At 42.9% G+C, this 12,374-nt stretch overlaps 1 pseudogene; it reads right to left on the reverse strand.

Annotated features, from left to right (window-relative positions):
* Positions 1 to 2,683: 2,683 nt before the first annotated feature.
* LOC126254258 (5S ribosomal RNA) lies at positions 2,684 to 2,801 on the reverse strand (annotated as a pseudogene).
* Between the last annotated feature and the right edge of the window lie 9,573 nt (positions 2,802 to 12,374).

A 12,374-nucleotide genomic window follows, 5' to 3' on the forward strand; every position in this document is an offset into this window, starting at 1 on the left:
CTATCCACATCAAGGCTGTTGAGAGAGACTCGTGAAGATTCAAGACAGCACTTAGAAGATTTTGCAGTTTAAAAGTGACATAAATGTGAAATAAGTGTGCAGATGAGTGATTAAACTGTGTTTTATTGAAGTTGTTGTGCGATTTTAAAGAAATAATAAATGTTAAATACAGTGAGTGAATAATGAAAACCTCATTTTCCACATGTTTAAGCCGTCCTATACCCGTAATTTTCCGCCACTTATTTACTGGTAAACACCAGTTGGAGAGTGACATGCCGCCCCCCCCCCCCCCCTCCCCGTCTCCACAATCTTGGTGTGACACTGACCTGTAACATATCCCATAGTCTACAGTATGCATTTTGAGGCTGTTGATATGAAAGTGGGAAGTACAGATCTTCCATTTAAATCAGGAATAGGTTAAGTGCATTACTTGAAAGTAATACAGGAAAAGCTTACTTATGTAGGTGGTAGTAGTTTCAGCAAAAAGTTCTTGTGTGTAAAGTTGCCATGTGGAACACCAGTTGTAAAACTTTTATCCCGAGTCTTGAACTGTGTCGGAACAAAAGTGAGGCATTCCTATGGCCCAATAATACTGTTTTCATTTCACTACACTTATACAGATGTCTGAGTTCCTCTGTGTTAACATTGCAAAATCCTGTAGGCATGTGGAGTATTAAGCAAAACTGTCATATTGGAAGCAGAATCAAACACATTTGTTACGTTACTTGATATTTTCGGGAGAAAAAGGCAATGTTGTTTCTTATTAATATAATACTTTCAGAGTCACAGCTGTGTTTGACCAACCATAACTGATGCTGAACGTGCATGTCGTCATATAATGTGAAGGGCTTATTTCAATAGTGGTACAAGTCCATTACCTCCACTTTTCTGTCTATAATGCTTCTGAAATTAATGATCCAAACAAACATAAATAAAGGTTCATCTCTAGCAAGAAGCCATATGCTTGAATATTTCTGGTGTCTCAACTGCAGATTTTTCAGCGCTCATTTAACTTTACGACTCTGTATCTCAAAATGAACAAAAATGGACTTGTACCACTAATGAAATAAGTCCTTCATATGCACACACAGCACACCGATCTCGTGAGGCACAAGGCTCTCATAACGAAGTACGTACGTCGGTCAACAGATGGCACTAGGAAAAGAATGTTAACTGCGCTTTTTAGTTGCTACTTGCGACTCTTAGTTGCGATTTGTCACAGAAATCGCAGTTTCTCGGTAGCGAATAGCGTAGTATGAACTTTGCTCAACAGATGGCACTGCTAACTGCGCTTTTTAGTAGTTGCTACTTGCGACTCTTAGTTGCGACTTGTCACGGAAAACGCAGTTAGACTCGATATCGTATCGCAGAGATAGACGTAGTACGAACTTTAGCCAACAGATGGCACTGTTAACTGCGCTTTTTAGTTGCTACTTGCGACTCTTAGTCGCGACTTGTCACGGAAATCGCAGTTGGACTCGACTGCGAATCGCAGAGACGAGCGTAGTACAAACTTTGGCCAACAGATGCCACTGTTAACCGCGCTTTTTAGTTGCTACTTGCGACTCTTAGTTGCGACTTGTCACTGAAATCGCAGAAAGCAGTGCTAAATTCGACCAATAGATGGCTCACGTCTTTGAACGTGAAATACTACTTGCGACTGCTAACGGTGACTGAAGTCGCAGTTAGATTCTGTAAAGTTGTTATTGTGATATCTGCGACTTCTCAGTCACTGTGATTTCTAACAGATACGTGATTTCCTGCCCACCACTACAGAGTAACATATATCTTTGTCTGTGCCTCTGCCTGCGTGGCTAACGGTGCGGCCGCTTCGCTGCGGCCACGGCTCTTCGTTTAAACGTGTAGCTTCGCCTGTTAAAACTCCGGCCTAGCTGCCAGTAATATTCTGTTGCTCGGCATTTGTGAGTGGCACTTGCGCCAGTCATTTGCTTCTCGGCCAGTTTGCTCGCATATCGTCCGTAGAGTTGCATATGGAGCACGTCTGGGGCTGGCCATTGTACTGCACCACCCCGCTGTGTCCCTTCTCCAATCATTACGAAAGACGCCAAGTGTTTCTTTAGCACTGTCGTCACAGACCTGACTCCCGAGTCACTTTGTATTTGTCACGCGCCCCTCAGAACTCGCGTTTCACGGTTAGCACGTCCCCATATAATCTGTTGCATCGTGCCCCTTCATTGTCCGGCGTTTCGAAGGACAGATTGTACACCTTCTTGTGTCTCACACCATAACCGGCGAACGAGACTTTTAAGTCACTCATGGCACTGTCCCTGCGCTTGAATTTCCGTAATCCACCATGGGTGGCGACCAAGGTTTTACATCCTACGAGCGTCTTTAGCTTAATGAGAAGACTGGATACCGTGAAGCCCAAAATCAGTCCTTCAATTTCATCTCCCTTTATCCTCAGTTTGTTAAACATCCACTCCTCATTTTCAAAGGACGTTGGCCTAACGTATTCTCAGTAGAATTACAATTGCAACATTGTATTAGATCGGTTGTAAGTTGGCATTTTCACTCACCAAATCGTTGAAACTGACGTTAAAACAGCGAAGTAGCTACGGCTGGCGCGGCGCGTTAAGCCGGTTGGGGGCGGGCGCGGTGGGGTGGAACGTCGGGCGGCGACGGCTCGGCGGCCGGCGATCCTCGCCTACCTGCGACGCACAGTGGGCAGTGGCACACGTCCTCCCCGGAGGGCAGCCAGCCAAGTACTAACCGCGCCCGATGTTGCTTAACTTCGGTGATCGGACGAGAACCGGTGTATTCAACATGGTATGGCCGTTGGCGTCTTTACAATGTAGCCGCACGACGCATTCGCCCAACACACATAATCGCAGTTTTCGGTGCCACATTTGACGCAAGGCGTGTCCTTCCGCAACAGCTAGAGCCTCGAAGGCGACTGCCGAGGGCGCGCGCGGCGTCTCAGAGGCGACTGCCGAATTTGAGGGCGCGCTTCCACGTGCGTGAGACACACAGCTGCTCGATGCACCGCCTGTCATTCGCTTGGTGCGTGCGGCCTCCGACACTCGCGGGCGGCGCATCTTGCACCTGTTATCCGGCGCAGGGCTTGCGCGCGGCCGGGCGGCGGGTGGCCTATGCGGGGTGTGGCAGTGTCCTGCTGTAGGGCGCCCCTGCTGCCGACACAAGTTTTCTCTCCTGACACACGCCGCGTTTCCTGATATCTGCGAAATTTACGCAGTGCTTTCGCACCTGTCCCCTTCTGTCCCGACTTGTCCTGTTCATTGACGCTGAGAGATTGATGTTTATCTCTGCTCTTACGCTGGCAGTGTTGGTTTATATTGGGCTTGATATAACCACCGAGGATGTGTCTGTATGTTGGACAACTTGAAAAACTTTTTATGTTAATTAATAAAGACTGAAACCGTACAGACAGATGAACTAGCAACAAGGGTTAATTAAAACTTCCTGGCAGATTAAAACTGTGTGCCCGACCAAGACTCGAACTCGGTACCTTTGCCTTTCGCGGGCAAGTGCTCTACCATACGAGCTACCGAAGCACGACTCACGCCCCCTCCTCACAGCTTTACTTCTGCCAGTATCTCGTCTCCTACCTTCCAAACTTTACAGAAGCTCTCCCCAGGCTGTGGCTATGCCATGTCTCCGCAGTATCCTTTCTTTCGGGAGTGCTAGTTCTGCAGGTTCGCAGGAGAGCTTCTGTAAAGTTTGGAAGGTAGGAGACGAGATACTGGCAGAAGTAAAGCTTTGAGGACCGGTCGTGAGTCGTGCTTCGGTAGCTCAGATGGTAGAGCACTTGCCCGCGAAAGGCAAAGTTTCCGAGTTCGAGTCTCGGTCGGGCACACAGTTTTAATCTGCCAGGAAGTTTCATATCTGCGCACACTCCGCTGCAGAGTGAAAATCTCATTCTGCAAGGGTTAATTAGATTCTCTGCATTATGAAGGCAAAGCCACGTTCCTTGCTTGACCATCAAAGTTCATCTCGCATTACCATCACTCATCACTGATTTAATTTATGAGCCCATGATTGTGTGTGTACTAACCCTTCTGAAACTAAAACCCTAACTGCATTTATACACTTGCCCATATAACGGGCTGAATCTGAAGTTATAGAAACTACATTTCTGAACTGAATTTCAAGTTTCTGTATTACACTCACAATTGCTTGAGTACATTCTGTAGTATTTCACTCCCCCGACAAATAATTTCTGAACTCCACCATCGCCACAACTAAGTACTTTTATCAGAACCACGAACACACACTGCCCTTTTCTGTCTGTCGTTTGATCACGGCTCCTTTTAATCTTTCCACTTCTTCTTTGATGATTCGAGGAATGTAACCTTCCTGTAGTCTTCCAGCTGAAGTAAGTCTCCAGTACCTTAAAAATGTCAATAGCACTGCTATTAGAGTACTATGTAACGAATTAAATTACCACGTTACCCATTTATAAGACTTTTTTAAGAGGGTGCTCGAGGAAAAATTATTTTTAATATAGACCTATTCTGACCAACAAAAATTATTGGCTATCGAGATTACCTAATCTTTGCTCCGATTAGCAGACCGTAAATTAATTACTACACAAACCTGGTATGTATTTGTTCGTCCATTCTCTCAGCTTCGGATGATCAACTTTTTCCATCGGAATGTTAGCCTAAATGAAAGTTCGAGTAGTCGATAAAATGAATTCTTCTTTATCATTTTTCGCTCGTTTTGCCGCAGCAGTGACTTCCGTGAGCGTAGCTTGTCTTTTTATACTAGTAGTTGTTAGCACCTTCTCCTTGTTATTCTTATGGGAAGAACTGTTATTAATGTGTTTCAGGCACGTGTCCTTCCTCTGCCATTCAATACGTCCATTGCAGTATTTTCACATAAGTATCTTCCTACTTTTGTCGAAAACATAAAATCCTTCTGACGAAAATTCCTTTCCTCGGTCGAAAACTGTCACTACCATATTAATCATCTGTAGCACGAAAACAAAACACAAAATACCACACTCAATGCACCGGCGATCCACAACGAATTCCAACACGGAATACTGCATACGCCGCCAGAACGTTGTAGAATGTCTTTGAAATACTCGATATATTATATATATCATTCCACAGTTAAGTTCAAATGACGAGATTTTGCAAAGTTTCGTCAATTATATCGCGATTTGTCTTAAAAGTAAATAGTTTCGTCCTTTCAGCAAAATGTGTAAAATTTCGCGATTTCGCGCTTTGCGAAGAACAGGTGCCTCTACTCATCAGTAGTTTTTGTTATTGTGATGCATCACTGATGTTTCTCTGGAGAGAAACGCAGCGAGCTTGCTCAGGAAGAAGGCGGCTGTACCCACCTGGAGAGGAGATTTGCGCCGAGGCTGAGAAACTGAGGAGCAGCAGTCCCTAAAGCAGCCGCTGGAACTGCTCTCTCCGGGAGCCGCCCTTGGCTCCAGTGGCAGTCAGCTCCAGCAGCCTGTACAAAGGAGGCGCTTTGGGCTCACAGTCTCGCAGTCGACGACACCCTATTCCTTTCAGGTCTACATTTTGTGCCACTTCAAGTACAGTCATGATACGAACTTCATTAGTCTGCTCCAGATGTTCACAATTTCTGGACTGAGAAACGACAGCAAAGCAAATAATCGGAGATCAAAATGTCATTGCGAAAAAAATGCATGCAGTGAATGTTTTAATACCAAATGAAGCACAAGAAGCTTTCTGAGTCAACTGCATATTGCTGGAATTTGGTTGAAAATTAAATCACCATACAAATAATGATATGGCGTTGTACCTATTGTAGCCCATCCACTAACTGTGAGCAGGTGGCCCCCAGTACGATTTCGTTTAGTTCAGAGACGAAGTCGGTAGTCTGGCACAGTTACATGAGGAAATTGTACGCATCATCCATACCTTGCTGTGTTCTGTAGCAGTAGATGACGTGTTTCAAGTCTGGTCCCACTCCGCAAAAATGTAAGGTTGGAGGTCTCGTGTAGCACATAATATAATGTACCATGGGCATTCAATAATTAATGCAGCACAATTTTTTCTCTGCCAGTTTCAGTTGAAAAAATGCGGAATTTATTGTGGGACATCGTGGGCTATTCCCGCTTCAGCCCCTACAGTTTCATGAAGTTCTGACAGGTCAAGGCACTATACGTAGCCTTGAAATTGGCTTCTGTAATAGAGGTGTGTTTCAAGCAGAGAGCTGTCATTAAGTTTCCTTTGGCGGAAAACCAGAGAATTTAAGATAATCATAGGCTCTTGCAGAATGTCTACGACCTGGAAGTAAACGAACGGCGAGACGTGTCATCATTACAGAAAAGTCGCATGAGCCTCTCCGACCTCGCACATGTCAACTGGACGTACACAGCTGTGACTCCTGTAATATTAGAAGACACTCTCATTCGAGGTGATCGATGGACCACAATTAGACACCTCCATGACAACGCAAGGCCTCATACAGGGTGTTACAAAAAGGTATGGCCAAACTTTCAGGAAACATTCCTCACACACAAAGAAAGAAAATATGTTATGTGGACATGTTTCCGGAAACACTTACTTTCCATGTTAGAGCTCATTGTATTACTTCTCTTCAAATCACATTAATCATGGAATGGAAACACACAGCAACAGAACGTACCAGCGTGACTTCAAACACTTTGTTACAGGAAATGTTCAAAATGTCCTCCGTTAGCGAGGATACATGCATCCTCCCTCCGTCGCATGGAATCCCTGATGCGCTGATGCAGCCCTGCAGAATGGCGTATTGTATCACAGCCGTCCACAATACGAGCACGAAGAGTCTCTACATTTGGTACCGGGGTTGCGTAGACAAGAGCTTTCAAATACCCCCATAAATGAAAGTCAAGAGGGTTGAGGTCAGGAGAGCGTGGAGGCCATGGAATTGGTCCGCCTCTACCAATCCATCGGTCACCGAATCTGTTGTTGAGAAGCGTACGAACACTTCGACTGAAATGTGCAGGGGCTCCATCGTGCATGAACCACATGTTGTGTCGTACTTGTAAAGGCACATGTTCTAGCAGCACAGGTAGAGTATCCCGTATGAAATCATGATAACGTGCTCCATTGAGCGTAGATGGAAGAACATAGGGCCCAATCAAGACATCACCAACAATGCCTGCCCAAACGATCACAGAAAATCTGTGTTGATGACGTGATTGCACAATTGCGTGCGGATTCTCGTCAGCCCACACATGTTGATTGTGAAAATTTACAATTTGATCACTTTGGAATGAAGCCTCATCCGTAAAGAGAACATTTGCACTGAAATGAGGATTGACACATTGTTGGATGAACCATTCGCAGAAGTGTACCAGTGGAGGCCAATCAGCTGCTGATAGTGCCTGCACGCGCTGTACATTGTACGGAAACAACTGGTTCTCCCGTAGGACTCTCCATACAGTGACGTGGTCAACGTTACCTTGTACAACAGCAACTTCTCTGACGCTGACATTAGGGTTATCGTCAACTGCACGAAGAATTGTGTCGTCCATTGCAGGTGTCCTCGTTGTTCTAGGTCTTCCCCAGTCGCGAGTCATAGGCTGGAATGTTCCGTGCTCCCTAAGACGCCGATCAATTGCTTCGAACGTCTTCCTGTCGGGACACCTTCTTCTGGAAATCTGTATCGATACAAACGTACCGCGCCACGGCTATTGCCCCGTGCTAATCCATACATCAAATGGGCATCTGCCAACTCCGCATTTGTAAACATTGCACTGACTGCCAAACCACGTTCGTGATGAACACCAACCTGTTGATGCTACGTACTGATGTGCTTGATGCTAGTACTGTAGAGCAATGAGTCGCATGTCAACACAAGCACCGAAGTCAACATTACCTTCCTTCAATTGGGCCAACTGGCGGTGAATCGAGGAAGTACAGTACATACTAACGAAACTAAAATGAGCTCTAACATGGAAATTAAGCGTTTCCGGACACATGTCCACATAACATCTTTTCTTTATTTGTGTGTGAGGAATGTTTCCTGAAAGTTTGGCCGTACCTTTTTGTAACACCCTGTATTGTGTTTGAACATTATGAATTACCTCGAAGGAAACGGTCTATTGACATACAGTCAATATGGGTTTAGAAGAAACAACTAGCTCTTTATTCACATAGAGTGCTGAGTGCTATTGACAAGGGATTTCAGATCGATTCCGTATTCCTGAATCTGCGGAAGGCTTTTGACATTGTACCACACAAGCGGCTCGTAGTGAAATTGCGTCCTTATGGAATATCGTCTCAGTTATGTGACTGGATTTGTGATTTCCTGTCAGAGAGTTCACAGTTCGTAGTAATTGACGGAAAGTCATAGAGTAAAACAGAAGTGATTTCAGACGTTGCCCAAGGTAGTGTTACAGGCCCTTTGCTGTTCCTTACCTACGTAAACGATTTGGTAGACAATCTGAGCAGCCGTCTTCGGTTGTTTGCAGACGACGCTGTCGTTTATAGACTAATAATGTCATCAGAAGATCAAAACAAACTGCAAAAAATATCTGAATGGTGCGAAAAGTGGCAGTTGACCCTAAATAACGAAAAGTGTGAGGTCATCCACATGAGTGCTAAAGGGAACTCTTTAAACTTCGATTACACGATAAAACTAATCTAAAAGCCATAAATTCAATTAAATACCTAGCTATTACAATTACGAACAACTTAAATTGGAAAGAACACATAGAAAATGTTGTGGGGAAGGCTAACCAAAGGCTGCGTTTTATTGGCAGGGCACTTAGGAAATGTAACAGATCTACAAAGGAGACTGCCTACTGCATGGGGGCTTAATTAAATAAAATGAAAATAATTATTATTTTTCGTAGCTGAATGTCCGATTACGAAGTCTCGTAAACGGTTGGCCCTGATTAGTATTTGTACGCAATCTGACTGCATAGAACAACAACAAAGAATGAAATGAAAATTTCCGTTAATACAATCAATTAATTAAGTCCCCAGCAACTATAAAACCTACGAAGCCAACAAAGCACAAGTGTAGCTGTTCTGTGTGTGGAAGTGTGATTCAACGTACACATCTGGCACGGTTCTTCTTCAATAACACAAGAAATTTTAAATATCATTTATACTGAAGTAATTAAAGAAAATAGAAATACTATGATTGCGCAAGAAAACCAGAATTACACTCTAATACAAGAACACAAGCCAGATACTTTGTTGACTGAACCTTTAATGACGCATTATTCAAGACATTGAAATAATGAGAAATAAAGCGAGTTTTGTTACCTTCATATATATTGATGAAAAGCACTCTAATCATTACAATATCTCCATTAGAACAACATCTGCTGTCTAGCCCATTAAACAACTGCATAAAACATGGAACAAGCACTCACTACTACAACATCTCCACACCGACTCGCTACTACCACATCTCAACAAGCACTCTCCACCACGACCTCTCGACAAGCACTGCACACCGCTACTTCTCAATAAGCACTCTCCACCACGACTTCTCTATAAGAACCCTTCACTACGACATCTCAGCAAGCACTGCCAGTGGAGGCGTCGGAAAAAAACTCTTTGGCGCAATCCCTGGCGCTGTGGCTCAGTGTAGCCACCTTTCATATGCCCTTCCTCCACGGGCCAGAATTTGATAGTATTTTTGCCAGCATTGGTGGTGAAAATACCACCAAATTCGTCCACAAAAATACAGACAAAAATAAAAGATAATATTAATACGTAAATATCACATAATTAGATAAAATTTTGGCTTTGCACTGACCTTTCAATAACCTAATATATGAAATACAGTAAGCAATACAAATTCTTTCATACATGTGACTTTACATAATAGTTTACACAATACACAAAAAAAATCAGTTTATACAAATGTTCACATAACATGCTTTCCATAGTTCAAGAAACAAGTAGTTGACAGTTCCAGCAGTAGCACCCAGCAATGGTCAACAGGTGCAAACACCAACAAGTGACATCATTTTAGTAGAAGCAGTCCATCAGTGGCACCCAGCAATGTTGAACAGGTGCAGACACCAACAGGTGACATCTTTTCAGTAGAAGCAGTCCATCAGTGGCACCCGGCAATGTTGAGCAAGTGCAGACATCAACAGGTGACATCTTTTCAGTAGAAGCAGTCCATCAGTGGCACCCAGCAATGTTGAGCAGGTGCAGACAGCAACAAGTGACATCATTTCAGTAGAAGCAGTCCATCAGTGGCACCCAGCAATGTTGAGCAGGTGCAGACAGCAACAAGTGACATCATTTCAGTATAAGCAGTTCCACTAGTGACACCCACCAATGTTGAGCAGGTACAGTCACCAACAAGTGACATTATTCAGCAGAAACAGTTCCATTAGTGGCACCCAGCAATGTTGAGTAGGTGCAGACACCAACAAGTGACATTATTTCAGTAGAAGCAGTTCCATCTGTGGCACCCAGCAATGTTGAACAGGTACACACAGCAACAAGTCACATTATTTCAGTAGAAACAGTCCATCAGTGGCACCCAGTAATGTTGAGCAGGTGCAGACACCAACAAGTGACATCATTTCAGTAGAAGCAGTCCATCAGTGGCACCTGGCAATGTTGAACAGGTGCAGACACCAACAAGTGACATTATTTCAGTAGAAGCAGTTCATCAGTGGCACCCAGCAATGTTGAGCGGGTGCAGACACCAACAAGTGACATTATGTCAGTAGAAGCAGTTCATCAGTGGCACCTAGCAATGATGAGCAGGTCCAGACAGCAGTCCATAATATTCACTATCACTAATCACACTGTTCATCAGAGTTTATAAGCAGAAATTAAACATGTCCTAGTGGCACCAATCATGTAGAAAAAGTGCAAGTAACAGTCCATAATATTCACTATCACTAATCACACTGTTCATCAGAGTTTATCAGCAGAAATTAAACATTTCTAAGTGGCACCCATTAATGTTGAGCAAGTGCAGATAACAGTCCATAATATTCACTATCACTAATCAGTCAGTTAATCAGAGTTCATTAGCACAAATTAAACATTTCCAAGTGGCACCCATTATGTTGAACAAGTGCAGGTAACAGTCCATAATATTCACCATCACTAATCAGACAGTTCATGCATGAACAACAGTTTGAATGCACACACAATTGCTTTAACAAAATTATTATCAATGCTCTTACACTAAACATACAAATCATAATAAACACACAAATGATATCAGATAATTGTCATATTAACTATTACAATACACAAATAACAGTAGACCTATAATGTTTATGGGTGTCAGTGCAAGCCACAACAAACAAGTAAAATAATATTTAGGAGATAGGTCGGTACCAATTTTCTGGGATTATGAAAGGAAAACACACAAAACACACTCACTCATCTTTCATCCATATTAAGTGCTACTGTGTAATAGAATAGTGTTAACTGTGTAAATGCAATTCTGTCAAAATTTTATGTTCATCATGTGTATCAAGTAGTAGTGGCAGCAATGTATAACAGTCAATAATAGTTAGTCAACGTCATAGTCAACATGTCAAGACCAATGTTTGCCAAGCCAGATCAAAATGTACGGTTGCTGAACAACTGTCAGTGAGCCAAGATATGCACATGCTTCCTCTCTCAAAAAAAAGTATATATTGCTTAGTGATTTAACAAAGTGTGTGTGTGTAGACAATCTTCCTTCCACTTGAGTGTTCTAGTCTGCCATCTTCATCCTCCTTGTTCCATATAAACCAACAAAAAAAAAAATGCTCCTCACTTACTTTACCTCTTATCCACCAAAACTCCAATAATCATCAGCATCACATAATCTTAATACTTCAATAATACCTCTTACGTCGATACATATAAAACTTATCATCAATATCACTTACCTTACCTCTTGTCTACCAAAACTCCAATAATCATCAACTTCACACAATCTCAATACCTCAATAATACCTCTTCAATACGTCGATACATATAAACCTTATTACCAATATCATTTCACTTCCATAACAACTCTTTCCTCTAGTCAGTCTCCTCGAACAAGTACAGATAAAATCCTAGTGCAAACTTCAATTCATCATCCCATGCAATCCGAAGACACAGTGTCCACACACAACCTCTGTGTAATCCATCTGACCCAAATCTGCTACTCATTATGAATTATAAAATACATTTTGGTTACCTTGTCCATCATTAAATAAAAGAAATGCATACATGACCTCTAACAGCCTTTAGTTCGAATAACTCTCAGTAATTAAGTACGATTACGGAGTGTGAATGATCATAATATTTCACAGTGTGTACACCACTTCAAGAATCATGGCAGAAGCAAACATGTGGAGTATTTTTTGTGTCAAGTGTCACTTGCTATTTCAATTGCTCACGAAGAATGCAATGTAATAACTGTCAATGGTCTAAACCTAGTGTTGGTATGTCATG

The sequence above is a fragment of the Schistocerca nitens genome, chromosome 4 (genome assembly GCF_023898315.1).
Source record: "Schistocerca nitens isolate TAMUIC-IGC-003100 chromosome 4, iqSchNite1.1, whole genome shotgun sequence".
In the NCBI taxonomy this organism is placed as follows: Eukaryota; Metazoa; Arthropoda; class Insecta; order Orthoptera; family Acrididae; genus Schistocerca; species Schistocerca nitens.